Here is a 5,183-nt window from a genome sequence, read left to right as displayed (position 1 = left end):
ATATACTCTCCTATTTATATGTTTTTGCTCAAGTAAAACAGTCAAATATAAATAATAGATCCCAATTAATTTTAATGAATACTATTACATAATTTTAAATACTTTATTGGACAACTCAGATAGACTTGTACCCAGACTAAGTTTTGAATTATACATAATTTTATTTGTTTTATACTCTTTCGTATTTTATTAAACACATGTGTAATCATATTTACAAGGTAAATAAATGAAACCATATTTACACGTTTGTGATAAATAATTTTAGTTTTTTCGAAAAATTTACTTCAGTTTGCGTTTAATTTTATAAGAGGTTCATATACATTATTATACATTACGTAACTTTAAGTTCAAACAACAATTCTTTACAAGTTCAAAAATAATTGCTTCCAATTATTTTCAATTTAAAATAATTGGAAACAATTGTTTTATAAATTTCTAATTTGTTGTAATATATTGTAATAGCAGGAAACTATATATAAGCATATATATATATATATATATATATATATATATATATATATATATATATATATATATATATATATATATATATATATATATATATATATATATATATATATATATTTCAGATTTAACATAATAAAAGCTTTCTTAAAATTACCTTTAAAAAACACTTTTTTAAAGATAATTTTAAGAAAGCTTTTATTATGTTAAGCCTCTTTTAATTGAAATGAAAATGCTTAACAAATATCGCAATATCTTTAATGTAATGTATTTTATTTTTAAATGTTAAGCTCATACATCTCAGATTTTTTTTCACAATTTGTATTTATTCAACGCTTAAAATGAATACAACTTGCTTAAGTTTTATTCTTCAACCAGTTTTTAAAACTAATTTTGAAAATTTTGTATTTCATTCAGAGGAGCATTTTTATTGAACCAAAAAGTTTTAAATTTTTTTGATTTTTCTAAAGAATATTTATCCACTTATTTTTTTAATATACATAAATGATCTTCATAAGTCATCAAACTTAACAACAATAAATTTTGCAGGTGACACAAATTTGTTTTTTGTCTCATAAAGATATTAATATGCTTTTTACTAATATGACAAATGAATTAAAAAAAAGTTTCTGTTCGGTTTAAACAAAATGTCTCTAAATATAGAAAAAACTAAATGGACACTTTTTCATCCACCTTCAAAAAATAGAGACTACCTCATATCATGCCAGACCTTTTAATTGATAATATAATAATAAAAAGAGAAAAAGTTATTAAGTTTCTTGGAGTATATATTGATGAAAATCTATCTTGGAGAAATCATATTGATAATACATCCAATAAAATTGCTGAATGCATTGGAATTCTCTATAAAGCAAGAAATATATTAAGTAAGCATCAGTTAATACAATTATATTATTCATTTATACATTGTCATATAAACTACGCGAATATTGTAAAGGGAAGCACTCATAGAACAAAGCTAAATTCTCTTTACCTTCATCAGAAATATGCAGCTCGCGCAATAAATTTTAAAAATCGGTTTTTTATACGAATCAACTTTATAAAGAAATGAAGATTTTAAATGTATATCAACAAAATGTCTTTAATATTTTATGTCTCATGTTTAAATGTAGAGAAAATTTGTTGCCAAATGTATTACAAAATTTTTATTGTATGAAACCTAAAAACAAATATAATCTTCGAACTATTAACAATCTAAAAGCAAAGACCAGTTTTTTGTTTATTATCAAGGTTCTTATCCTTGGAACAAAATAGTCTTACCAAACTTTGATTTTTCTACTCAAATGACTTTTGCTTCATTCAAACAAAAACTTAAAAAAATTATATTTTTAATTGAAAATATCTTGATTTATTTTAATTTGTTGTTGTTGTTGTTTTGTATATTATTTAGTTTAAAATTTTATCTTGGCTTTTTAACATTTCATCTTGGTTTTTAAATATTTTTTCATAAAGGTGTATTATTATTTCATTACAGACATTGTATTCTTATTAAAAATTATCCATATATTGAGTAGGGCTTCATGACAAGATCCTCATGATCTTCTAGAAGTCCTGTCGTTACTAATGTAAAAATTGTAAAATATATTTGGTTATTATTTTTAAACAGCAAAACATTGGAAAAAAAAAATTATTACTCTTAAGAAATCTTTTATCGTAATTTGTATAGAGTAAACTGGGGTAAGAGTAAACAAAAAAAAAATGAACTGTTTAGCCATTATGTTTCTTTAGCATTTACTGAAAGCTGAAACAAAAAAATCTTCAAAAATGTGAGGCACCATATTGTAGTGAATTTTGTAATCATCTGTGTAAAAATTGTTTTATTAAATTAATTTATTTTTGGCTTAGAGGTCGTCTGTAAACTACGTCACGCTTATCTTAAAGTCAAGCTAAAATAAAATGTTTGCGCATGACGTCAGTTTGTGGTAAAAACTTTTTTGGATCATAAGTTTCTTTTTTTTTTTTTTTTAACATCTTCGCTTCAAACAAGGCTGCAAGCAACCACTAATTAAAGTTGTAAGTTACTTACTGGAAAAGAAAAGATAAAGATTGCAGAGCAAAGTAGCGATTGACGGACGACTTAAAGGATTGCAAATTATATGAATCGGGAAAGCAAGATGAAGGATATGAATTTCAAAGAACTGATGTTTGAGGGAAAAAACTAGACGAATAAGAGTTTTTGGAGCATTTAGGAACAGTCACAAAAAAAGGATGAGACTTAATTGAATGACGAGTAACACGAGAATGAATTTTAGAAGATGGCACAAGAGATGCTAGCTCTTTAGAGCTGTGCCTATTATAGTATAGAGAAAGAGATGCAACATTACGACAATGTAATAGTCTTTAGAGATTGGCTGCAAGAGCAGGTCCAACTATGTTTACAATACGTTTTTGCACCTTGTCTAAAAGAGAAAGGACATTATTAAAAGATCCGCCCCAGATATTGCAACAGTATTCCATACAAGGTCGGATTTGAGATTTATAGAGATAGAGAATAGAATCCGAAGTAAGAAAGTGTCGAGCTCGATAAAGAGATGCAACCTTAGCCAATGCTAATTTTACAACAGATTTACAACAGATTTTACAAAAGATTGGAAGTAAGAGTTAATCCTGGAAGATGAAGAGTAGATCACTCATCAAGTACATCACCGTTCATAAATATAGGAAAATCTAAATTATTGCGACAACAATTGACTGAAAAAAATTGAGTTTTATCTGTATTAAAGTTCACCAGCCACTGTGAGCCTCAAGCTTTAGCAGAAGTGAGATCCTTTTCAAGCTCAAATGCCCCCTCCAAGCAATCAGAGGGTGTTGGTTTCTTATCACGACATAAATAAATGGTAGTATCATCAGCAAACAATGCCACCTTAGATGTGAGAGTATCTTGAAGATTGTTAATGTAAATTAAAAAGAGTATAGAGCCAAGGATGGAACCTTGAGAATCCCCTGAAGTTACAGAATAAAAGGAAGAGTGCTATCCATTGAGGACAACTTTTATACTACGATTGGAAAAGAAGGATTCAATAATCTTAAAGATGTTGCTAGATACACCATAAGAAGAAAGCTTATGGAGAAGACCAGCATGCCAAACTTTATCAAAAGCTATTGAAATGTCAAGAGCGATGGACTCTCCACCTTTATCTAATGCACGATAAAACTTATCGGTTATTACTGTTAACAAATCAGCTGTAGAACGAGAAGATCGAAATCCATACTGATGGTCAGAAAGTAAGTTATTAGATTCAAGATGAGAGATTAAGTGTTTATTAATTAAAGACTCAAAAACCTTGCTTATGATAGGAAGAAGACTAATGGGACGGTAGTTAGACAAATCAGATCGCTCTCCAGAATTTTTGAAAATAGGGATAACAGATGCCGCTTTCTTGTAGGCTGGAAAACAAGACTCTGATAAGCACTTGTTGAATAGTTTTGAGAGTATAGATGACAGCTCCAAGGAACACTTCTGCAAGACAATAACAGGTATGCTATCCGGGCCACAAGCTGTAGAAGAGTCTAGGCAGGAAATTACTTTAGATACAGAAGCTGGAGTGATACGAATGTCAAGTAATTGATCAACCTATTTGTTGGCAATATCAGGTAGAACGCAAATAGTGGAATCAAGATGATATTGATGAAAAGTTTTTAGCAAACAATTCAGCTTTGTCTTTAGGTGAGGTGACAAAGTCTGAACCATACAAGAGAGAAGAAATTAAAGATTTGCCCTTTTTAATAATAGATTTGCCCTTATTATTAATAGATAAAAAGATTCTCCAGAAGTCACGAGAGCCTAATTTTTTAGATGAGATACAAGATTTCATGACCTGAGAATACCGGGCTTTGGCATTAGACAAAACCTTTTTACAAAGGTTTCTTGCAGTAATTAACAGACGTCTGTTTTCTGGAGAAATGTTTTGCTGATAGATATGGAAGTAACGGTTTCGATTGGCAATTGCAGCAGCACAGTGTGAGGAAAACCATGGAAGAGAGTGAAGCTTGACCTGGAATTGTCGAGAGGTAACAAAAAATTCCATGCCAGCCTGAATCCACAAAGCTATGTAAGAAGCACATTTGTCGACGGGAAGACGAAATATTTCTACCCAAGGGCCATCATGAAGAAAATCACGGAAAGATTCCCAGTCAGCTTTAAGATTCAGGTGATGAAGAAGAATGAGATATTAGTTTTGGAGAAATCAAACTGTGATCAGAAGCACCTAAGGGTGAATGTGAAGAAACTGAGCATTGACTAGGATCAGAAACAAGACATAAGTCGAGTAGAGAAGGTAAATGATTCGGATTGTCTGGAAAGCGAGTTGGAAAGTTGACTATTTGATTTAGGGATTGAGAGAGGCAAAATTTGTGGGCTTTGAAGCCTGCAGAATCACTGACACTAGAGCCAAGCCATTCAGAGTGGTGAGCAATAAAGTCACCGACAACAACAATATTAGCTGATGGATAAAGGGAGAGGGCTTGGTCAATATAATCAGAAATAACATCTAAAAGAGCGCAGTCTTGAGATGAAGAAGAGCAATATAGAAAAAGAGAAAGACATTAGAGTTAAGTGGTGCTAAACAAAAGTACATAAAAAAATAGTCTGTGGATTCAAGGCTAGTTTCACGACAAATGGGTGAATTCTTACAAATGTAAATGCCCAGGCTAAGCATGTGACTATTGGAGTCTTTACGAATTAAAGGAAGATAACC

Source organism: Hydra vulgaris, chromosome 03, assembly GCF_038396675.1.
Source record: "Hydra vulgaris chromosome 03, alternate assembly HydraT2T_AEP".
Lineage (NCBI taxonomy): Eukaryota > Metazoa > Cnidaria > Hydrozoa > Anthoathecata > Hydridae > Hydra > Hydra vulgaris.
This window is presented reverse-complemented; position numbering follows the sequence as displayed.